At 40.8% G+C, this 25,684-nt stretch overlaps 1 long non-coding RNA gene across 4 annotated transcripts; it reads left to right on the top strand.

The window, feature by feature from the left end:
• Positions 1-1,348: 1,348 nt before the first annotated feature.
• Positions 1,349-24,851, top strand: LOC147872933 (uncharacterized). 4 transcript variants are annotated; one of them, XR_015536288.1, is made up of 11 exons: positions 1,349-1,441; positions 1,900-2,427; positions 2,533-2,708; positions 7,536-7,631; positions 7,885-8,263; positions 8,368-8,564; positions 11,686-15,193; positions 15,902-15,988; positions 16,191-16,321; positions 16,687-16,939; positions 23,389-24,851. It is a non-coding gene; the product is annotated as an uncharacterized LOC147872933 (long non-coding RNA). The 4 variants fall into 4 exon arrangements; XR_015536287.1 differs by lacking the exons at positions 16,687-16,939; positions 23,389-24,851 and having other exon boundaries at positions 16,191-16,368; XR_015536289.1 differs by lacking the exons at positions 15,902-15,988; positions 16,687-16,939; positions 23,389-24,851 and having other exon boundaries at positions 16,191-16,368.
• The last annotated feature ends 833 nt before the right edge of the window (positions 24,852-25,684 follow it).

Here is a 25,684-nt window from a genome sequence, read left to right on the forward strand (position 1 = left end):
CTAACCCCCCCGGCCCTAACCCCCCCGGCCCTAACCCCCCCGGCCCTAACCCCCCCGGCCCTAACCCCCCCGGCCCTAACCCCCCCGGCCCTAACCCCCCCGGCCCTAACCCCCCCGGCCCTAACCCCCCCGGCCCTAACCCCCCCGGCCCTAACCCCCCCGGCCCTAACCCCCCCGGCCCTAACCCCCCCGGCCCTAACCCCCCCGGCCCTAACCCCCCCGGCCCTAACCCCCCCGGCCCTAACCCCCCCGGCCCTAACCCCCCCGGCCCTAACCCCCCCGGCCCTAACCCCCCCGGCCCTAACCCCCCCGGCCCTAACCCCCCCGGCCCTAACCCCCCCGGCCCTAACCCCCCCGGCCCTAACCCCCCCGGCCCTAACCCCCCCGGCCCTAACCCCCCCGGCCCTAACCCCCCCGGCCCTAACCCCCCCGGCCCTAACCCCCCCGGCCCTAACCCCCCCGGCCCTAACCCCCCCGGCCCTAACCCCCCCGGCCCTAACCCCCCCGGCCCTAACCCCCCCGGCCCTAACCCCCCCGGCCCTAAACCCCCCCCGGCCCTAACCCCCCCCGGCCCTAACCCCCCCCGGCCCTAACCCCCCCCGGCCCTAACCCCCCCCGGCCCTAACCCCCCGGCCCTAACCCCCACGAAAGGAGGTGGCGGCCCAGGCCGTTTCTTGAGCGAGCAGTGGCGCGGACCCGGCTCCGGACAATGGCCTGGGCGCCGGGCGCCTGGTGGCGGGTTCCAACGAACCGCCCGAGTCGGACGAGTCCAACTCGTTGGCTTTGCGCTCGCACGCTTCGCAAGACAGGACCTCGTGGGCGAGGCGAGTCGTTCAACTCTTTCGACTAACCCACCTGGCAACAGATCTTGTCTAGGGGATATAGCAAGAGCATAGTAAGATTAGGTATAATAAGAGGACCACTCAAAATTCGAAAATAGTACCAGCAACGAAAGCGCGGTAATTGATATGGAATAATACGACAGGGGGGCTCAACCCCAGCCGCTAAGTGGTCATAGGAACTTAAAACAAACCTCTTAAAGCAAAATAATAACTTGCGCCCTCTGTGGGTAACGGCGCTTTTGGTGGGTCCCGATGTTCCCGCACAGAGGACGCTGCCGTTTATTTTACGTTTTTCGAGCCTTGTTTCATTCTCTACGACCATTTACGACCTGAGGCTGACCCTCCGTCCCGCGATTTGGTTTCATTCTATTAAATCATTGAATTTTCGCTGCTCGTAGTATTTTCGCTTCTAGTGTTTTATTACTGGACGTATAATTTTATCTGCCCCTTAGTCATCTCTGCCGACACGCGGTGGATGAGTTTTTCATCTTTGCCTTTCCCGGCATGCTCCGCGAAACTTGTTTCCTACGGACAAGTTGAGTTTGTTTCTGGTTGTCTGTCTCCTGCTCCGGTACAGCGCGTCCGTGTTCAGTCTTTACGTAAGTTGGGGCTTCAGTCAGCCATTTTGATATTACGTCTCAGCTTGTGTTTGGTTTAATTATCGATTTGTTCGACAGCCAAAGAGTTGTTGAAGCTTTCGTGGTGGTAGTACGAGGCTCTAAAGAATGCAGGCGAATTCGTGATAATGAAAATACTAACCGATTTTCTCTAGAAATTACAAAAATCGTTGAGTTAGATTTTATTCGACTTAAACCCTTGCACCATTGAAAATTTAATCCTGGAATCTGAAGCGAAAATAATAATAAATTCTTATTGTGTGGATTTCCACCTCTTTTGCCATTCACTGTACGTGTAATGTAAGCACAAATCGATGAAAATTGTAATATTTATTATAATTGACTCCTGGATTTGACCTTATCATAATGAATACAGATTTAACCTGGTCGGATAGATAACGACCCTGACTTATCGGCATTTCTGTCTGGCGGCTTTACAGGTGAATTACGTCGCTTTTCCATGGAGAAAGTGGAGTGATATAAGATCGTCTATATATTTTTCTCAAGGACTGTGACACGCACATGCGAGAGTACATGTGTCCTGTTTTGTGTCCTCGGGTGCTACGTCCTGTACAACGCGAGCCTACTTAAGTCATTCAAGGTGAGTTGCATGAAATATTCCGTCCTCTGAAGTAGAGAGTTCTGAAAGTACGTTGAGAGAAAAACTTATATTGCGTGCTGTTACCGATACAACGTGACTTGGCCTGCGTCACACAAGACAAGATGGCTGAAATGACGTTGCAACACTGAACTAAGTATTCTGAGATGATATTCTATTTTACGTTTTCATTGTTCTGTGATACTGCCCACGCATTCCGTCTCCTTCTAGGTCAGTGGTAACAACCACGTGACACTCGTTCAAGACTTGAGGTTTACGGAGCGGTGAGGATGACGGCCGCTTACATCGTGAGGTCGCTAACACGACAACCCGAAAATTATATTACAGCAGCAGCGAACTAAGGACTCCGGTGAGTACAATGAGAAATTGTCAGATAATGCCCACTGATCGAGTTTCAGAGCGTACGTACAGAAGCGACGTAATTATAAATTCTTGTCATTATATCTGCTTTGAGGTGATTGGCGGAGCCCTCTTCACATTCACGGTGATTATGATATCATCATTCTTCATCGCCGTCGTGAACCTCTGAACCAGAAGATTTTTCCACGTCTCGCTCCTGGACGCTGCTCTGTGACGTCGTCTGGCTCGAGACGTCTGAAACGATGAGGCACCAGCGAGCGATGGACTCGGGTGAGTACGGTGATGTATTATTTCGAGGTTGATTAAAAATTATAATGACTTTTGTAGATAGTGTTCTGTGGGAAATTAAAAATTAGTATGTCTCGACGGTAATGTAGTGTCTGAGTACTGGGATTTCGCGAAGGTACCGATATCGCCAAAATCAAAGAATGTTTGAAACCCCCTACGTACGGTAAGGAATCGAGTTCTTTTATGAGTTGGAAACAGAAAGGAAAAGTTACAGATCATTTGAGAATTGTTGATGGGAAAGGAGGAAATGCAGACAATCACAGAGACGTTGCGTGTCCGGTGATAGACACGCACACTTGCGGTATGAGACCAGTTTCTTCGTCTCTCTTGATGTAAACATGTACGGCAGTCATCGTGTAGCTGACAGTCGTTTAACTGGTCAAAGCCTTTCTCTTCGTGTATAGACACATACACATATTGGTACATACGTTGAAGTAAACTTTCAGAATTGAACTACTTGGTATTTAGCATTCTCTGTTGAAGGCTTAATGTACCGTTTACATGCCTTTTTCTTTATCAGTATTACTTCGCCCCACTCGCTTGTAAATAATCTTCTTGAATCTCTTTCCCTAATTGTTTTCAAGTTCGGATTGTCTTACAGAGTGAGAAACGAAGTATTACGCCTGTCTAAATCATCAAGAAATATTATAGGACTGTTAACTTAGTTGAAGCATCTCTCTCTGTCTGTCTGTCTGTCTGTGTTTTTAATAAGTTCCGAAGATTAGGATGGGTTGACACTCAGGTTACAGTAAATTGGTTCATCGATTCTCGACAGATTCTGACGAATTTAGGACCGCGTTCAGGTGTGGGTTGCTCTAAAATCCAGCCGTTCCTCAGCTCGAATATTTGTTGCGCCATTGAACATTGTCTCGAGAATAATAGCAAAACTTGAAGAAGTCGCTGTTTCCAGCACTTCGTGTCCCATTTGATAGGTTGAACACGTGTACGTGTTCAGTACGAGAAAGAAATTGCTGCCGTGTTTGAAAACATGTTTTAAGCTGGAAGAAACCAGCAGATAGTCTCAATAAATGCACTGCGTGAATGGAATTCTTAGGAATATTACACATTCTCCAACTTTGTCGCATTGCTCATATCACGTGTAACCATGGATTAAATTCCTTGTAGAATCGAATTCAGACAAATAATTATCTTTTTCTGTTATTTCGTGTCATGAACTGTTGACCTTGGTTGAAAGAGTGCGTCTTAATGCACTTCCATAAAATTCTCCGCTGTTCGTGGAGACGCCGTCAAAAATTTATGCAGTACTTGAAAGAATTGGTACAATGGCGGCGTGACCTGTTGATTTGACCCTAGGGATCCGTGTAATGTTTGCCCAAGTGCATGGTAACAAATTAAACATGTCTGTGCGCACGGGCGTAATATCGAAAGTCAATTTTGGAGCTACCTGCCTTGTCCAATGCCTAATCCATTCAGAAATTTTTTCCTAGTTGCATGCAAGTTGAAATTTATGGATATTCTTAATCGTGGCTTTGTACTTTTAATACATAAATTAATAACGAGGGTCAAGGCTGATAGTACCAATGGAAGGTAACAGATAGTGACATACAGTTAATATCGAATTTGACGAAAATCGGTCTGTGTAATGTTAGTAGTACGTGTTAGAAACGAAGAGTATTGACTGCGAATGGTTGTTTGGAAATGGGGGCCACGTTTTGACCTTAAGGTCGTATCGCAAGGCCGGTATCCATCCGATATTCCAGCAAGCTTCTGGTAGCGTCGGACACCATCGTACATATACGTGCGTTCGACTGTGAGTTATACAGTAGCTGTGCATGGTCCCAGATCAAAATAACCCTTTAAAGCAAATATTATTATTATTATATGTCCAAATTTCTGTAATAATCAGTGAGACTTTATTTTATATTTTTATCGTATGCGTGTATGGCATTATTAATTATTTTAGAAAGAATTTATTTTATTGAAATGACACCAGATGCCGTACAACTTTTTTTTTAAATTTTACATGCTTTGCCATCGATATGACCATCAAAGGTAGTCTTGCGAATTTCTGAGGTGGGAGTTAGAAGCTAACAATAGGCTCAGCCAGTCAAATTATCCGCCTTGAATGGAAAGTTCAGCGTAGTGTTCACAAAATCCCGTCACTGGTGTCTTTCCTGAGCTATATTAATCCATTTCGCAACCTTGAAAAGTATTTTCGTAAGAACAATTTTAATATTATCCTCCCAGTTACACCTAATGTTGTAGAATGTAACATTAATGCTCACCAATCTTTAGCCCTGAGGATGGAAGAAATATGTTCCTCGGAAATATTTGTTACTTGACATGATACTTGAACGAATAATATCTGATTTCTTTAAATCCGGGTTGTATGAGTCATTACATCCAGACTCTATATCCTCTGCAATATGTCAATTTTAAAAGAGATTATTCTTGTTTAATGTTTCACGGACTAATCACATTTCTGTTCCTTGTTTGAGTCTCTCATATCTTTGTAAACTTTTCCGCATAAAATGATTATTATCCAATTTCTTTTAAATCGAATATTGAAAAATTACACCCGTATCTGTTTTGTCAGAGCATGGGATTATGAACGTGTGGACGTCATTCTCTGTTCCGTAATACTTCGTTACTGGTCAGATGTTTACAGCAGGTCGCAGTAACCCCGTACCCGTTTAACCGTTGAGCACACTGGCTAGAACCTGGTGCTGTTGGAATGTCTTGGTGTAGATAGAAATCACTGTCTTCCTTTGATGTAATGGTCCCTCATCGCGCACGTAGTCTGTTAGGGATAGTTCCACAGATCAGGAGTGTTGGGTAAGTAAACATACAAGAAATATTGAGTTGTCCTACTCGATAGGTTTCGGGTTCGAATCTCTCCCCGTCGACAGACAATCGTTAGAGATCTTTCTCGTGATTTTTAGTATACTGAAGCATATTTTAAGACACATTAAATGTAGACAGCTATCGCTTTATTCAATGTAATTTCAAGTTCATCTTTTAGAAGAATCCTGCCATTTTATGGGGTATAACGGACAAAATTTTAAGACTAATAAATTGCCCGCTAAGAATGACGGCAAAAATGTAAAGTAGTAAACAATAATAATCATAATAATTATCCGATTAGACCCAACATCTCTTAGCAGCGTTACCATGGCAACGGTTATTTATAAATGTTATCCCGTAAGGTCCAAAATCACTTGGGAGCAAATAATCATAACCGAAGAATGTTTTATGAATGTCTTTTGTGATGTTGCGTCATCACAAGGGCCCACCATCATCGCTGTTATGATGGAGGTAGCAATATCACTTCCTAAACGTCGGTAAACTTAATCATCACAATCACCACAGTGACAACAGGAGATAACAATTTACGCGCAGATTGAAGATGTAAGGCCGAGGCGTAGTGTCGGGACAGATAATACCCGCATCCCCCGCCCCCCCCAAGCTGCTTTTAATGAGTGCTTTTTCTATAATTAGTCTAGCATTTCAGAAAAGAGTGTGTTGTGTTTAGGAGATAACTTTCAACCAAGCTGTTTGTATGTTCTAATCAAAATAACGTTGACCATGAATTTAGAATCTTTTGTCTTCTAGTCTGATAAATAAAAGTTGTAAATATTAATGAACAACACACTGTTATGTTTAAATTTGGTTTGCTATCATCGTAATTAATGTTAATAAACTGTTAAATGACGTCCTATGAAATGAATAGCAGTACATTGCCACGTTAAAATAAGTTTTGATAAACGTTCAACGCTGAAAACAATTAAATCTACCATGTACTTCAATTTTCAGTAAATCTAATTTTAAAACCGCAAAGTGTATTAATGGATTTCGTATAATTCCGAAAATAATATTTTCTTAAACAGCATTAACCAACTGATGTTTGTAAAGGAGAAGGATGGTATTTGCTTTGAGGTATGGTCACGTGAGATCGTCGATGACACCAACGTTTCCCAGAAAGATAATGTGTCGATTCTCACATCTTCAGTCCTGAATTCTGATAGAGTTTGTTTCTGAGAAACTTTGGAATTTAGCAACAAGTCTACACGTCACCAAAGCTTATAAGAACATAATTATCCTCATCGCCGTAAAACTCTCAAATCTGAGATGGAAAGAGTATTTTACCAGGACGTTAGCATCTACGTAGGAGTCCACATGGCGCCAAAATCCATATTTACATCCGTGCACTTGCGACCTTCTGCCAAAAGGGACCAAGGGAGACTCTCAGAACCAAAATACTACATGTCAGCTTGCAGTTTATATATTGATTTGAATGTTTTATTACGATCTGCACTGAAGATCGTTGCAGGATTTTGGAACGTGATTTATATTCAAATGTGGTGTCTTGAGAATGTAACAAGAGCTTATATCCGAGTTCCCTTTCTTATTTAGCTTTCCCGAAATATCATCTTAATATAAATGTGCTTTTGTATCGTGTTGCCGGTTTAATTTAAAGCCGCCATGGACAATCTAGAAGATGCAGACGTCATGCCTGAAATTATGTTCCGGCATCGAACTCGAAATTTATGTGAGTAAGCTGAGATATTATTTTCTGCTATACATAATTTGTTCTGGAATTTTCCCACCCACTTTCAACCAGAACTCTCATTGCCAACATAATAAATGTCAGTTTGCTCTTTAACTATGAAATTATACAATATTTTACCAAATCTCACTCCAGGATTCTGGAAGCCGGTTCATTCGAACACCTTGGGTGTTAGAAATGTAACACGTAGATTAAACCGAACTTCTTTATATTTGTCTATCCTCATTTTATGGTTTTGAAGGTCATCATCTTAATGTCCATGTCCTTGCATCCACTTGCAGGTTTCAACAGTAGCCGTCATGGACCGTGTGGTTTTGTAGCTGGTGCATCCAAAAGCTGCTAATTTTGAGCTCAAAGACTTATGAGAACATACGGAGGTAATTCTTCTGTTATATTTCAATTATTCTAATATCTCGTACTCATCGTGTGCCAGAGATCTCAGAGCCAACGTGCTTGACTCCAGATTGATATTTCAGTATAGAATCGAGTAATTTATTACTACCAACACTAATGTTTACTGAGGGATATTGGGAGCTGTCTTATATTTGCATCTGGAATTTTGGAAAATTAACACGAATTTAAAAACCAGTGACAATAATATATATATATATATATTTACTTGTTTTCCAGAATATGCTTGTATCCTGCAGCCGTCATGTACCGCCAGGTGGTGTATCCGGTACTTCCAGATGCTACTTACATCATCCAACAGGAGCTGCGTGATATGATGTGGCAGTACTGAGTTCGAAACTCATGGACTACTATTTTCAGTTACCTTCCGATAACGCCCATCAGTTCAATTTCAGTGCCCGTAAATATCGGCATATCTTTTGAAATCATTGGTCTGACTCTTTTTGCAATTCAAAATGGTCTGAAAGAAGGAGATGCTTCGTCAGCTTCTAGGTCAGCAGTAACAACCACGTGACATTTAATTAAGGTTTCCGCGGCGGTCAGGATAATCGTGAAGTCTGTTACGCCATTCAACACGAGACGCCGAAAATGGACTCGTGTGAGTACAATGAGAAATTATATTCCATTAATATGAATAATATGGAGCTTCAGACCCTACATATAAATTCTTGTCATTATATGGGACATTCTGTCTGGTTTCAGGGGAAAGGCGAGTGAATCTTCGTGGTTCCGAAACTCAGAGGAGGATCTTCATGGCATTTTCATCCGCGCGGTTGCGTCTACACGCTCCGGGGAACCCGGAGTTCCGCAGCCGCTTCCACCCGGACGCTGCACTCTTGTCGTGTTTCCAGTGTCGGCGGTCATCTCTCCGGCATATTTCGTTTCTACCATCTTTGCTGGCGAGTGAAACGAATTACTTTAATTTTAAATTAACACAAGACTAACGTCTGGGGTGCAGGGGTTAAACTCCTTCCAATGTTACTTAATTTTGAGTCTCCAATTAATATTTTGCTTGTTTCCATCCCTTGAGAAAAATGAATCCAGATTCTTTCTATTTACTCTTTTTCTTCTTTCTTTTCTTCTTTTTCGCCTTCTTCCTACCCTCAGAGGATAGACGGGTTAGAGTAGAGTTGTAGCTGCATGCATTCTTAACCACTAACAACATCATCGACCCTGCAGTCCAGCCGCTGCGCTGCAACGGAATATCAGCGGAATCCAGCAAAGACGCAGTTAGTTTGCCCACAATATTAGAAATGTTGAGGGTGTGAGGTCACAGACCATGCGTTAAGTTGCAGTGGTGGGCTTCGGAAATTCACGTAGAAGATTTCCGGATTTTGAAAAGTGGGGATTTTCTCTTTTGATGATCTGAGTAACGGCTAGCTTTTCAAGTTAAGTAATTTTGGGGTGACTTAAGTGTCTGCTAACACAAACTATAAAGCGGGGAAGATTTTCAATTTGCAAAAATTTCATGGGGCTGAAAACTACATTATCTTTATTTATTTACATAGCTTTGCCCTTGGATTACAATCATATTGCAGGACAGACGTACAGTCCAAATTTGACCACCTCTGACGTAGACAAAGTTCATTCAGTGAAAGTGATTGAGAAATGATTGAAATTTTGTAATATTGTAGGCATCGGTACTAGGACATTAAAGTGTGGATTGATGGGAGATTGACACTGAAATTAGGGACGAGACGTAGTGGACAACGAAATCACATGCAAATTAAGTGTGAATAAAATAATACAGGCTTTTTGAAGCCGAAATAAGTGAAACGCCCGACACTGAGATTTTAAATGAAGTTTTCAGGATGTTGCATGTTCAAGATGTTATTTAATAAATAAATAAATAAATAACTTGTACTTTTATTTTTTCCGATTGTAGAAACATCGAAAACTGTAACACTTGCTTGTATACCTCTGTTTCCATCACCCTTTATAACAGGTAGAAGAACGACATATGTCACTATTTCGTCTTTAAATTTTCGCATATGAGTTGACTTCCAATGAGATCAGATTTTAAAAGCAGCTAAAATTTCCATGACTTGTTACATTATAATTATTAATTATATAGTAGCGTACTAGCAAATTAAAGTGTGCATTGATGACAAACCAAAAGTTCTCAATTGGATTTAAATCCTAGCGAGTTTGGTGGCAAAAATACAACTTTGCATCCGACACTTTCTATTAATTCCCTTGTTCTTTCAGAGTTATGAAAGCTCGCATTGTCAAGTCATTTGCAAAGAACGTCGCTCATATTATATATAAATCAAATAATACAGAAGTCATAGAGAGCCTCCCCCCCCCCCAAAAAAAAAAGACGTCAACTCAAATTGCTCATTGCTTTGTGAATGGAGGTAGCGCTTAGCTCTGAAACGTGAGTGAACTTGTAGCAGACGACACGAGAAACAATGGACGATTGCCATGTCCAGCGACGACGTCATCTGAGAAACCTCCAGTTCATCGCTGGTGGGTGAAATTTATCTCTTCAATGTTGCAGTAGTCGTAGTAGTTTGTAGCTTAGTTTTTGCCAGTATCCCGTAGTTGAGAGGTTTTATCTAATGAAGTCCTTATTTCCATCCTTGAAGGAAAACTAATTGCAAATCTTCATCTTCTCGTTCTTTCTCATCTTATTACTTACACGTGATAGACTAATTTCTTTTTAAAGATAAGTTGCGTCCGTGTTTAATTACGCACTACGGCATGAAGGCGTATGGGTTATTGAAGGTTTAGGTACGTGCATCTTTAACAGCTAGCTAGATGGAGATACGCGGACAGCATCACGTTCCAGCCGGTTTTACCCGAAGGAAAAATTCACGGTATCTTCTGTGTATATTATTGAATTGGACCGAACTTGATTGTGTCGCTGTCGGTAGTTGAACCGCGGACTTGCAGAGGATCCAGAAATAAAGTATTAATCGTGGTAAAAATCGGGGATGACTTAGAAATTACAAGTGAATACGGATTTTGGGTCTGAAAAAAAAACCCGAAGGGAAGACATAAAATTGGATGTGAAGATAATAGAGTGTCTAGTAACAATGCTGGTTTAAATTGTGCCTTTTTATTTACAAGACGTGAGAGATCAGATGGTAGACTGTTGAAAATTTTGATCCCTGCATAATATGCACTCTTCTGAAAACATGAGAGGTTGGCAATTGGTCTATGAAGCTGATTTTTATTCCTTGTGTTGACACTGTGTACACCAGAATTAGTTTGAAAGAGTTCTTGGTTATTTACAATAAAGTTCATTAATGGGAATATGTATTCACATGGAAGAGGTAAGATTTCTAATCTCTTAAATAGACTTCTACATGAATTCCTAGGTTTTACACCAGCCAATAATCTAACAATTTTCTTTTGTAAAGTGAATATCTTTTTGATGTTTGATGAATTATTCCATATTTCATTAAAGAGTGAAAATAGGCAAAATATACTGATCTGAGTGTATCAGTGTTGCTGGCATGCAACAGAGATCTAACTGCATAACATGCTCCGCTTAACTTAGGTATCAGTTTATCAATATGATGAAACTCCATTGTCAATAAATCACTTTACAAGTTACCGACCTTGTTGGCGTAGTAAACAAAGAATAAGGACTAACATTTGTAGCCTTTGGAGAAAGATTCCTCGTCATTAATGTCCGAAACCAGCGCATTAAGGAAACTGTCTTCTGACTTAATATCACAAAGAATATTAACTGGACAAATATTCAGAATATGTACCAAGTTGGAAGAGGAATACTTTTTCTGTCAAGCAACGGTAATGCTCTGACAGAGGCTGATTACAAGTTGGATGTTTGGTCTTATGCGTTTAATCCCTGGTATGTCTATGAACAGGATCCCCCCCCCCCCCCCCCCCAATTTCAGATTAAATATTTGAATAAGCAGCAGTCACCCATTAGAAAAATAAGTTGGCATGAGTTTGTTCCATTTCAGACGACTTTGCCTCCAATGTCTGTGAAAGTGGCCTCTGAGATTCTAGATTTCATGTGTATCTTACACCTTTCCTGGTATATTGCAGGAGGAGTGCACCAACACTAGACAGACTGACATCCGAGAGAAGACCACTTGTGTCATGTATTAGCAACAACCTCTTGTAATATTTAATTCAAGGACTGCAATAATGCATTCCCACAGTGTGGACAATTTTTTAAAAATTCTGCATAGCTGAAGTAATAGTGTTAGCATGTCAATATGACCTCCCTCGCTTAACTTACATAACATTTGAAATTCACATTTCACTTCAATTTGTACCTTCAGGTCTTCATGAAGCAAGGCCATAAGAACAGTGAGGAATTCATGTGAATCCCGGTGTTCATGACCTTCGAATCTTTTCATATTAGCGTCCACCACTCTCTTCGGGCCTTTACAGTCAGTCAAGGCAAATTCTCCAGACCACAGTGCTCTCATTAGAGTTGCAACCTCCTTTGCAACTTTGCCCTGTGTACTGATACTATGATTGTTCACATCTTGATCGTAGCCTTCCACACAGAAGTAATCCGCTAGTGGACTGGTGTTGTTTATACACTGGATGATGGAGCTCATGTAACAGCTGTTCTTTAGATTTTTTAATCCGGTGAGTCCGCGACCCCCTCACTTCATGGTACCTGCACCTTGTCGTGGTGGTGGGGCTTGAGTACCTCAGTGATCCCAAGATCTATGCTGGTGGTAGCATTGCTACTGGTAGGGCCTCCGTAGCCAGATTGGTTGAGGGGGAGAGGTCAGACTAAGACAGGTACCCTGTTCCTCCAGGTTGGGGGATGGTTGCAAGGCTAACAACCTTGCACCGGGTTCAGCATAACATACCCTGTATATAGTTATTAGGTAGCTACAGCATTAGTTGTTTTATGGTTCACTTAAGTTATTAAGGCAAAGCCTGGATTTTATTCAGTTTCAGTATTTTGTAGGACTGTCGGTATACATTTTTAATATTGACACCTTATATGTGTATAACTGCGGTTACTTATTTTTGATCAATATCTGTGAATAATTTATTATTCATCTAGAAATACAGTCTTGTTGTTATATCACCCACAATGAATATATTAAATGTATCACAGCCCATTTAATTAGTATTTTAAATATAATCACATAAGTTATGAGATCGTGCGAGTGCAAATGGGAATATGTAATGTTATTACACTGAGGTCCTATTTGGTGTTATCCAAGACCCAAGAGGATAAATATTTTGAAGGATCTGGACGAGCGTATCAATAATACTGAATACCCAACACATACAATTGCACAGAGGTACCGACACTCAACGCCTTTTACTTTCTTACAGAACACCCAAACGACTGGTCCAAATACCCGTACATTACAATAAAATTTCTGAATTACTTATTTCAATCAAGACTTCTTATTAAATCATTTAGTACTAGTTTCAGTGACTGTATTGTGATTCGATGCTTCTCAAGAATAATCAGAAGGATAAATTCGCTGTAGCTGTTAACTAATATACTAGTAAACTTAGTAAAATAATCACAAGTCTCATAATGTAGAAAACCTGAACCAAGGATATGCTTAAAAGGACAATAAGATAACACAAATTTGTTCTTTACCTGATATTCACATCGAAAGTATAGCATCCATTAATTTGAGACTCAATCTTTAAAACAAATGCTTTTATTATATATTAATGACAATTTTTTTATGGTGCCAGTGGCCCAGAACATAAAGCAAAAACACAGTAAATGCTTTTTTACATCACAGCAGCTTGCTAAGAGCATCTTCACTCAAAGATGTCATAAGAAGTGGTGTTATAAAATTATCTATAGTCTAAAATCTCAGTTATAAGAATCCAGAATGGAGTGATTTGATATGACTTTGATATGGATTCTGAGAAAACACATGAAAGAGCATAATATTATTACAATTATGTCCACAATATCAGCTTGACTGCAATTTCTTGGTATAAATTTGATAATTGCCTGAATACAATATAAAGAGGCTTTTTCTACACAATCCTGCGGCTTAAAATTTCAGACCTGACTGAAGAAAAAACTTTATCCTTCTCTATCCAGACAAAAAGCCTTAATCTCTTTACCCTTTAAATGAAGACCAAAATACTTTTCATTTTTGAATTTGAAAAAAATGTCATTGCTCAATGAACATGCAACACAATGCTTTCACTCCTTTCTCAGAAACCAGCTCACTTTCACATGCTTCAACTAGTCACATTTTGTACTCTTAACATATTCACAAACAGTGTAATTAATATTTTAATATTAGACAGACTTCTACTGCTGTGCATTTCCAGCACAAAACAGCGAGCACCTCATACTGACATGGTCCTGACCCGCCCAAAAATTATCATATTGTAAGTACATGATTCTAAATGGAGGTCAGTTGAGAAGTAGCAGCACAAGAACTGATTCCAATATTGAAATTAAATTGTTTTCTGGATTATGTAATGGATAGTGACCATAACAGATATAACTGTTATGACACTAAAGTGTGTGAACCTTTGGCCATGGAAAGGACTCATATTTATTATGTAGTGTTAAAGTAAGATTTTATAAGTGCTTCCAGTTTGGAGATTTCTTGAACTTTCTTGCCACACAGTTATTGGCAGACAGGTGCACATTATTTTTAGGTTCAAAGAACATTAGTTGTATTTATCTTGATTCTCTTGGTTTGTCGGTGAATTTTACTGGTTCTTTTATTACTGCCGTACTTTTCATTACTTCCCATATGGGTGAAGGTGATTTGTTAATGAGATCACACGTGATATTGGGAACGATGGTAAAGTAAATTCTCTCAAGTTGGTGCTTGTGTGTGTGAGAGATTGCATGATAGTGGAAGAAGGGTTCAGTATAACTTACCCTATATATATATATATATATATATATATATATATATATATATATAGTTGTTTTATGGTTCACAAAAGTTATTAAGGCAAAACCTTAATTTTATTTAGTTTCACATAGTAATTAACTGTTTATTTGGGGCTTGCTGAATGTTTTCGAACTTCGGGCCAACTTCGCTATTTCTTTTGTTCCAACATTAAATATCTTGTTTTCACGTAGCCTGAGAAGTGAATATTTAAATAATAGCGAAGGTATTATTACTGCACAGTCAAGTTTTTTAAATTAAAAAAGCTTTTGCCGGTTATTCTGTTGACCAATGACACAACAGTAATCAGGCATGCCAATCCCGCCGAAGGAAATGTGAAAGAACTTTACCAAAGTATTTACTAAATGCCAACGGAAGCTGTGGGTGGAATATTTGCTTGTGTCCTTCAAAGTGTAAACAGTTTTGATTGTAAACATACTTTATAGTTGAGATATGTGTTATGTTGTAGTTCGTTAATATATGGAAATATTACGAAAGTGATTGATTTTGCCACCATTTCAGTCGTGTGTTTAGTAGGCCAGAGTTGAATCCTTGAAATAATCATCTTCACTAGTGGCAAGTAAACAATTTTATTACATTTGTTGATAGAACTGAATCTTGTGGTTCAGCAAAGGAGACATCTAGTAGAATGGTGTGTTGATTGACAGGAAGAGGAGAAGAAAAAGGCAGATGTAAGTAGCCTAGTGTGCAATTTTACAAAATATAACTTGCATGTTACTGTAACGAATGGCATAGAGTGTCTCTGAGCTAAAGGGGAACCAAGATGCATCTGCCCTTCATGTTATTGGTAAGGAACTACTTGGAGTCTTGAGAGCAGAGGTTGATACTCGATAAGTGGTAGAGTTTGTGTGAATCATGTATAGGATGGCTAATTGTACCTAGGGAGAGATGTCAGGGAAGTGGTAGTCTTTTGAATGAATCTTTATTAAGGACAATAATACATGGGTAGATACGTTGTGGAACTAGTAGTGTCTTGGGTCAGTGGGTCAATCATGATTAGTTAGCTTTGGTAATTGTAGTTGGGTACAGATGTCAGGGAATTGGTATAGGGTCTTGGGTGAATCCTGTATAGTAATTATACCTCTGTAGACTTCCAAGGTAGTGGTAGTATCTTGGGTGAATCTCACATAACATGGATAAATTGTATGTAGTGGGAGATAGGAGGGAAGTGGTAGTGCCATGGATAAATCGGTTATAACATTGGTAATTGTGTGTAGGTATAGATGTGAGGGACATGGTGGTGTCTTGGATGGATAATGTATGGTATGGTAAGGTTTGACTAGGATCCATGAGGGTACATTATCATAAGTCACCAGTAATGGAATGCATATGTAGCTGATGTTTTTAATAGAAGTTATGATGGTCCGCTTTACTTGTAGATTCATGTGTGCATGACATGGAGCAGGATATGATGGAGTGCATATTCATAATATACGGTTTAGTTTGCAACCACGGATAATATGCAGGTACAAGATAAGTATAACTGTTGCTGATAAATTCCTATCTTCACATTGGATAAAATTGTTAGAAATTGTCATCCTAAGTAGACTCTGATATGACTTGCTTCATCGTAACAAAGAAGTTTTGTCAAGATGCCACTGATCATTACTGCAATCATTGACTAGAAAACAAAATTGTGTTAATGGTAGTGAATTTTTTGCATTGCAGAAATGTATTTAAAGAAGTGAACGTTTGAGTGCAACTTTTGTCCTGATGTGGAGGAGTCAATGACAAAAAAGTCACCTGTTAATGCGAGTAGAGCCAACTCCTGAAACACTCTACGAGTTACCGAGACAAGTGTAATTTAGTAACATATCTTAAATGCAAATAAAAAAGAGAAATTTGACTGCAGTTTTTGCATATATAGTATGTTTGGGAGACAGACACTGAAATGCTTAATTTCTTTGCAGTTTCTAGATGTAAAATATGAGGTGTTTCTGAAACTATTCTTCAGGAAATGTTAATCTGTTTATAAATCAGTGCCTAGGAGGATTTTGTCTTAGTACGAGAGATCATAAATGTGATTTTACCACCAGGCCGGTACACGAGTATGGTAAATGTATCTATATACAATAGATTCCGGTTAATGGGTCGATGTGTCGCAGTTAACCGGAATCCAACGTATTCCACCGAGGCTTGGGTTAAGGTACGCTTGTTCTCGCAGGTTGATTTAGAAGATTTGCGAAGTGGATGGAATGGGTGACCTTCCAAGCTAAGATCTTTTCCAGAAGTCGATTGCGCCCGATAGGGGTCTCTGCTGTCATGCGTGTGGATGAATGTTTTATCTTTGCCTCTTCGTGCTCCGCGTAACTTGGCATGTCGCCAGATATGAGTTGCCTCGGCAGTGTTCCAGTTTCAACTTCAACCTTGTAGTGTTTCTTGTGCTAAAGTTGAACGCGGACGTCTCAAGTCTACAGGTATGTTGGGGTCTCTAATGGGCCGCATTGATATCAGTTATCGCCTAGCGCTTCATAATTCTCTGAATTCTCATTTTCATTCTGCCAGTTTTTGGCGATGTTTATTTCCGATTCGTTTAATTAAATACGTGGACTTTCTCCGACACCGCGTGTTTTGGATCTCAGCCTTCAGGTGTGTTAAATTGGGCTTCTAGTGGGGCGGCTTGAGGTTGCGTCTCAGATTGTGTTGTTGTGGTCGATGTTATTTTGAACTCTCGTAAAGCTTCAACCATTTTGAATTTTCTGTTAAAACTCCGTAGTTTTGTTAGATGTTAGGTTTTTTTTACTGTGGTGACGATAAGACAAATGTTTCACTGGGTTATGGCGCCGTGTTGACCTCGTCGACCACCAAACACAGGATTAAAAGCAGATTTTCATAATTCTCTGAATTCTCATTTTCATTCTGCCAGTTTCTGGGGATTTATATTTCCGATTCGTTTAATTAAATACGTGGACTTTCTGTGACACCGCGTGTTTTGGATCTCAACCTTCAGGTGTGTTAAATTGGGCTTCTAGTGGGGCGGCTTGACGTTGCGTCTCACATTGTGTTGTTGTGGTCGATGTTATTTTGAACTCTCGTAAAGCTTCAACCATTTTGAATTTTCTGTTAAAACTCCGTAGTCTTCTTAGATGTTAGGTTTTTTTACTGCGGTGACGATAAGGCAAATGTTTCACTGGATTTTGACGTCGTGTTGACCTCGTCGACCACTAAGCACAGGATGAAAACAGATTTTCATAATTCTCTGAATTCTCATTTTCATTCTGCCAGCATTTGGCGATGTATATTTCCGATTCGTTTAATTAATTACGTGTGTTTTGTATCTCAGCCTTCAGGTGTGTTAAATTGGGCTTCTAATGGGGCGGCTTGAGGTTGCGTCTCAGATTGTGTTGTTGTGGTCAATGTTATTTTGAACTCGCGTAAAGCTTCAACCGTTTTGAATTTTCTGTTAAACTCCGTAGTTTTGTTAGATGTTAGGGTTTTTTTACTGCGGTGACGATAAGGCAAATGTTTCACTGGGTTTTGACGTCGTGTTGACCTCGTCGACCACTAAGCACGGGATGAAAACAGATTTTCATAATTCTCTGAATTCTCATTTTCATTCTGCCAATTTTTGGCGATGTATATTTCCGATTCGTTTAATTAATTACGTGTGTTTTGTATCTCAGCCTTCAGGTGTGTTAAATTGGGCTTCTAATGGGGCGGCTTGAGGTTGCGTCTCAGATTGTGTTGTTGTGGTCGATGTTATTTTGAACTCGCGTAAAGCTTCAACCGTTTTGAATTTTCTGTTAAACTCCGTAGTTTTGTTAGATGTTAGGTTTTTTTTTACTGCGGTGACGATAAGGCAAATGTTTCACTGGGTTTTGACGTCGTGTTGACCTCGTCGACCACTAAGCACGGGATGAAAACAGATTTTCATAATTCTCTGAATTCTCTTTTTCATTCTGCCAGTTTTTGGCGATGTATATATTATTGTATCCCGGGGATTGGCCAGTCCCGTAGGAGTGCAATATTCCCGAGCGGCTAGGAACGTTGGTCGGCGATGATAGGTTTGAATACACAGCTTAAGGTTAATGCCTAGTCTGACGAGAAGACGTTCGAAAGTTGATTATTTATTTTGATAATTGAGATGAGTACAGTTCGTATGAAACACATATATAGGTAGAAATAATTGAGTAGACCAGCAGAGTTTCCCGCTGACGAGTAACGTGAAATGTCCAATGTGTCTTCGAAATTCACTGGTTATAAGCAAATCTCGATATCACCTTTGTGGAAGCTGTAACGTGTCGTCCCAAGGCGTGGTTCTGGATCCAATTAGAGGACACGATAAACCCCTAGGACCGCGACCCCTTGCCCCGTCAAAGATCGGGCGTCCTGACCTCGGCAGGCCTTCTCTGTCTGTGAATATAATTGGAACCCTTTTCAATAAACTTATCTGGAGCAGATCCTGTCGCCCCTTTCTACAACAGCTGGAAATGGAAAGTCTTGCTTTCTGTACAAGGTGACAATATGACTACTACACTTCATTTAGTAACTTAATGATTCTACCTTATAATTAGTTATATATGTGGTTATTAAGATTCCCGTAATTAGATTATTCTACATAGGTATACAACGCCTCCCCCTTTTCTAATAAAAAAATAAATTAAGGACAGTCCATCTATGATCATTAATTTTTTTTGTTTTCTAACGTTTATCAGTCGCCGTAACTTTGCGGGCTACCCTCCTAGCTTGAGGTGTAGGGTTGGATAAAATGGTTATTAACTCCGTTTCTTCTATGGCGTCCTGACTTCTAGTCACGGTCAACCGACCTGGGGGTGTGAATTTTCGTAACTATCTTGGGTTTAAACAATATAGTGTGGCAATGCCCCTCTCCATCAAACCACTTCTTAATCTTTGGCCATCCGCACTTACATCAAAATACATACAATTACTCCAACTACACGCATTCCCACGTAGGTGAAAAATGATAAAGATCTTGTTCTCTGAATGTTCCAACTTCCATCGCTTCTACTTCTGATATTTTGTAGCTTGACAGTTTTAGCTCATCTGTATGGGTTATAATAGTTTTGGTTGGTGTATCCAAATTAATGTTATCTAATTTCAGTTTCTTTCCTGTCTTCTCACAACAGTCATATTCCAAAGTTATGGGTGGGATTCACTTCTCGGCTAGCATGTGCTTGACTTAAAACTTGAGATCCATAACCTGAACACGGTTTCAAGAATGTAAATTTGCCTAACCCGTTAATGGTTACATCCACTGGATCGTGGTCTGGACAAATAATTGTCATGTGTTCGGCATTTGGCGCTACACACGACCAAACGTTATCTCCGAATTGTGTCCACAATGTTTCCTTCAATTCAACTATTCTTTGAGAACAAGATTCTGGAATACCAGAACTGTATTGCAAAAGTCTTACTTCACAGTCTGCAACCGAATGTACTATTTGTACTGGGAAATTTTGCTTACACACGCAGTTCTGACTGCACTGACCTATTTCAGTTTGGCTTAAACGAGTATAATATTGTCTCGTTTTGTCTATCAATACAAACTCCTTTTCAGGTCGAATGAATGTGAACTTAGCGGCAGTGCCATTTATCCTACATCATAGTTTAAATGAGAACATAAAGGCAACTTAATAACACACACAAAATAAGTATCTTGGATAAACCCATCAAAATCGATTACGTTAAGAAGTTGAAAAGAATACTCCGAGCTCAGTGATAAGGGCAAAGACTGGTCTCTTGGAAAATCATTCTGACATCCTTTCGTGATCTGTTGAAATTAATTGAGGCCGTAATATTCCTCTGTGCGCGTGCAATACGGAGTATTGGTCTTCAAAGGCTCTGTCTAACTGTAATGCATGTTCCCGTAACGTAATTAACATTGAAGTATATCCTAGAACTGCATTTAATTGTCCGTCTTCCTCGATATCTCTGACAGTCCCCTTGCCAGAATCTGTTCGTTGTGAGATACATCGCCCAAGGTTCTGTTTACTGTCTTTAGTGTATTTTTAACGACTATCTGCTCCTTTGAAAGCTTTAAAAAATTAACTTGTTCCTGTTCTAACTGAGTAATCTCATCTGAATAGTATTTTCCATCCTGTTCGTCCAACGTTCCGAATAGTGTATGTGATATTGTTCCTATGAATCCAAATAAACTCCTTTTAAGACGGTCTGAAATCGAAAACTCGTTGGGTCAGTTCTGTTAACGTAATTTTCATAGACTCAATCCTACGTAGTTTTCTGTGTACATGCTTAATCGAAGACCTGCATTCTGTTAAATTTACCCAGTCTGAACGTTCACGCGTTTGACAAAACTCTACAGTGAACTTGGGCATGTTTTCTGACGGTTTCGAAATTTTCATCAACACGAGCTAAATCGACGTAGCTTAGAATTTTCCAAACGTTACTAGACAGTGTGGCTTCTCCAAGATGTTCGTAGTAAAGTCCTGGCGATTCGGGAATCTGTTGGAGTCTGAAATCCAGCGTCTCTGCTCCTATGATGATCGTACACGCTATCCATGTCATTAACCCCATCTGTAAATCACACGAAGAATGGCTTGATTCTATTTGCATGCGCTGTAGTTTGTTTGGGTCTCCGAAGTTGTAAGGTAACATTTACTCCTTGTATCTCGTTTATTGCATATGGGCCAAATTTCGTAGAGCGATTTTTCCGCGGACTCGCATACTGTAATAATCCTTACTCCTCGCTTTGGCGACTTCTAACCTTTCCTTGGCTACCGTGTAACTGTTTTGCAATCTTTGTTTCAACTCCTGAGGCGTAGTTAACACCTTCCGGCGGCTTCTGTAAATAACCCGGTAAATTTGCAACTCGCCCGAACATCAATTCGAACGGCGTGTAGTTTGTTGCGCCATGTGGCGTGGTGTTGTATGCGAATACAGCATGTTTAATCCAATCGTCCCAGTTGGATTGATCCTTATCTACAAAACGCCTGATAAATTCAATTAAAACGCGGTGGGCGCGTTCCAAAGACCCATTCGTCATTGGATGCACTGCAGTGGTGTTAATTTTCTTCGCGTGCAGTAACTTGCAAACATTCTTAAACATATCACTCAAGAAATTGGCTCCGCGATCTGATAGTAGGACCTGAGGGCATCCGTACATCAAAACTACATTTTCAATTTTTGATTTCTCAAAGGTACGGCGATCAAATACTTGGTTAGTTCATCCTGCATGGTTAAAATGTACCTGTTCTGTGAGGAACTAACATTAATCGGTCCAACTACATCTATGTTTATCTTCTGCAATATCGAATCGAGTGTAGTGGTTAACTGTAAAGGCAATTTGGTATTTAGTTGAGTAATCTTATTCTTTTGACAGGATTCACACTTCTGAATATATTCCTCTACATCTTTCTTCATGCCTGGCCAATCAATTTCTTATAGGTCCTGTTCATTCCCATGGGCGCTCCTAGTGGCGTCGAGTGAGCTCCGCGTAATATTTCTGCTTTTTGCTCCTGAGTGATTTCCTTGCTTGGTTCCTCGCCTTCTCCTGGCTGTTGCATAACTTGGATTCTACTGAGAGCGTCGGGCCCTCCATTCAAACTTCCCTTTCGGTACATTATCTGATGATCGAACTCTTTATCTCCTGGAATTTGGATTCTTTACACTTGATATCCACGAAAGTGGCTGATGGTCACTAATAATGAAAAATTTTCTGCCACACAGGTACGGTCGAAAATGGGTGCAAGCCCATACTACTGCGTAAAATTCCTTCTCTATCACCCTGTATGCTAATTCGGCTTTTGTTAATGCTTTACTTGCATAAGCTGTTGGTTTCTCATCCCCAATAGACCCTTGGCTAAGAATGGCACCTAATGCCTTGCTAGTTGCGTCTGTACATAGTATAAATGACTTTGTAAAATCAGGATATTGCAGAAATTGTTCACTGGTTAGAATTTGCTTCAATTTGCTAAATGCATCCTGTTGTGGCTCCTTTGTCAGATAAAATAGCGGCTTTGCTTTCTGGCTGTACTGTGGAATAAAATGCCTATAGTATCCGGTCAATCCGAGAAAACTCATCGCGTGTTTGTGGAAAGGGAAAGTTCTTTACGGCGGACACCTTGGCTTCGTCCGGCCTTACCCCATCACATGACCTAGGTAGACTACCTGTTCCCTAAAAAATTCGCACTTGTCCAAACGCAATTTTAAATTATGCTCCCTCAATTTGTCAAACACCCCTGAAAATCTCTACCATATAAAATTGTGTCATCTAGGTAAATCAGTGCCCGTACACCCTGTATACCACTCATTATATGATTCATCAACCTCTGAAACGTCGAAGGCGATCCCTTGAGCTCCATCGGCATTCTTTTATACTCAAAATGCCCCTTTTGTGTGGAAAATGCCGTTTTAGGCTGGTCGTCTGGATTAAGGGGAATTTGACAATACCCCATCGCGCAGTCCAGCGTCGAGAAGAATTTGGCCTGTCCTAAAGAATCTAGCAAATCAGTTATCAACGGCAGTGGAAAACTATCCCCTATTGTGACCTCATGCAGATTTCGATAGTCCACGACCATCCGCCATTTTTGTTTTCCTGAAACATCTGTCTTTTTGGGTACCATAATTATAGGTGAATTCCACGGTGACGTGCTGTGAGTGATAATCCCTTCGGACAGCATCTCGTCGGTCTGTCTGTCTACCTCATCTTTCAAAACTTGAGGTGTCCTGTACCGTCTGACATTTATTCCCCTGGTCTTATCAATCGTGGGTGTCGGGATCGAATGCTGAATGGTCTGAGTACAAGACAGCTTGTCTCCCGGCAGGTAGAAGATGTCATTGTACCTAATGCATAAATTTAGAATTTCCTTCCTTTCCTCCCCATTTAAATGATTCAATCGCAGATGTTGACCCAATAATTCTTACTGACAGTGTACATTATCCTCAGGTTATCCGAGTCGCATTCGTATGGTTCTAACTGTACCTCCGGTGCTTGCATGATGACTCGCTGTAACCGTCCCACTCCTGTTTGCTGTTGGAGTTGCCCGGCTCGGTTCCAGTCTTGTCGATCACAGACGTCTACGATGTAATTCGGGATTTCTGCTCATGTAGGCATGGAACTTTTCTCAGGGAATATTACATGGAGGGGTATAAGCTGAATGCCAGCGAGGAAGGTTTCGGTAATGGTCTTGAGATTAAAGTTCGTAGTTTTGCAAAGCACAATTTATTTCTTTTACGATTAACATTTACTGGCCGAATCGAGCTACAAAACAATTTAGGATGTTACTTCCTCTGAATTCCAGAAAAGAGTGTCCTCCAAGAAAACTTTCCTGTCCTTTAGTTATAGGACTTCCCCCCTTAACTTTCACAAAAAATGATGTATTTGGGCAGTAATGATGCCCTAGCTCACGTGGACCATTAAAAAACCCTTTAGCCGGCGGGTGCCCCCCTGAAAGTAGTTTGGGGGTCACACGGTGCCATAATTCTTTCCTTTACAGTCGTTGCTTGTGCAACTTTCTTTTCTTTTTTAAGTGTCAGTGAGCCTTCTGCACTGAATGCAGAGCACCTACCAATAAACTGACCCCTGGCCTGAAAAGGACGCACTTGCCTAACAAGCGAAACGCGTAAATCTTTATTACTTGTTTCCAATTTATTTTTATTTGCGCCTCACCGGGACTCGAACCCAGAACGCGCGGTCACACTTCCGTATCTAGTGTGTTGGCAATACAAATTACGCAACGACCGTTCACTGATTATTATTAATTAAATACGCGTGTTTTGGATCTCAGCCTTCAGGTGTGTTAAATTGGGCTTCTAGTGGGGCGGCTTGAGGTTGCGTCTCAGATTGTGTTGTTGTGGTCGATGTTATTTTGAACTCTCGTAAAGCTTCAACCGTTTTGAATTTTCTGTTAAACTCCGTAGTTTTGTTAGATGTTAGGTTTTTTTTACTGCGGTGACGATAAGGCAAATGTTTCACTGGGTTTTGACGTCGTGTTGACCTCGTCGACCACCAAACACAGGATTAAAAGCAGATTTTCATAATTCTCTGAATTCTCTTTTTCATTCTGCCAGTTTTTGGCGATATATATATTATTGTATCCCGAGGGATTGGCCAGTCCCGTAGGAGTGCAATATTCCCGAGCGGCTAGGAACGTTGGTCGGCGATGATAGGTTTGAATACACAGCTTAAGGTTAATGCCTAGTCTGACGAGAAGACGTTCGAAAGATGATTATTTATTTTGATAATTGAGATGAGTACAGTTCGTATGAAACACATATATAGGTAGAAATAATTGAGTAGACCAGCAGAGTTTCCCCCTGACGAGCAACGTGAAATGTCCAATGCGTCTTCGAAATTCACTGGTTATAAGCAAATCTCGATATCACCTTTGTGGAAGCTGTAACGTGTCGTCCCAAGGCGTGGTTCTGGATCCAATTAGAGGACACGATAAACCCCCGGGTACCGCGACCCCTTGCCCCGTCAAAGTTCGGGCGTCCTGACCTCGGCAGGCCTTCTCTATCTGTGAATATAATTGGAACCCTTTTCAATAAACTTATCTGGAGCAGATCCTGTCGCCCCTTTCTACAACAGCTGGAAACGGAAAGTCTTGCTGTCTACACAAGGTCTACAATATAACTATTACACTTTATCTAGTAACCTACTGATTCTACCTTATAATTAATCATATATGTGGTTATTAGCTGTGTAGCTGTTGGAGTGGATAGACGTGTTTTGCGTGTATTGTGAGTGTCGGCGAATTTTTGTGTGCGTTTGCTGGTTTCGGTGTGCTGCCAGCCGGTAGAATGGCTGCCAGCAAGGATTACTGTCCGCAATGTAAAAAAACAAAAGTTTATCGGGTGTTGTGGGCCCTGTGGCTCTAGGTATCATCTTTGTTGTTTGCAAATCTCGGAAACTGAATGTTCCTTTTACATGAGTAGTGGCGTATCCTCTTGTCGTATCGGGTCTCGTGCGTCCAGGGACGATAACACTCCTGTTCGTGCAACCAGATGGCCTCCACATCGGATCTTCCCGACAGGGAGCTTATTTTGCCAGCATTTAAGGACCCTGAATCGCTCAGTGTACAACTGGAGACGGTTCGGCTGAATGGTGTCGGCGCCCATAACTTAGTCGAAAATCTGGTTCAGATGGCCCTAAAGCTTTCTGAAGATGTTTAGCAACTTCGGAAGGACAATGACCATCATCTTAACAAAATTACGTGTGGGGGAACAACCACCTTAGTTCA

Source organism: Zootermopsis nevadensis, unplaced genomic scaffold (assembly GCF_977971745.1).
Source record: "Zootermopsis nevadensis isolate Lab colony 2312 unplaced genomic scaffold, Znev_1.0 Znev_ptg000022l, whole genome shotgun sequence".
NCBI lineage: Eukaryota > Metazoa > Arthropoda > Insecta > Blattodea > Termopsidae > Zootermopsis > Zootermopsis nevadensis.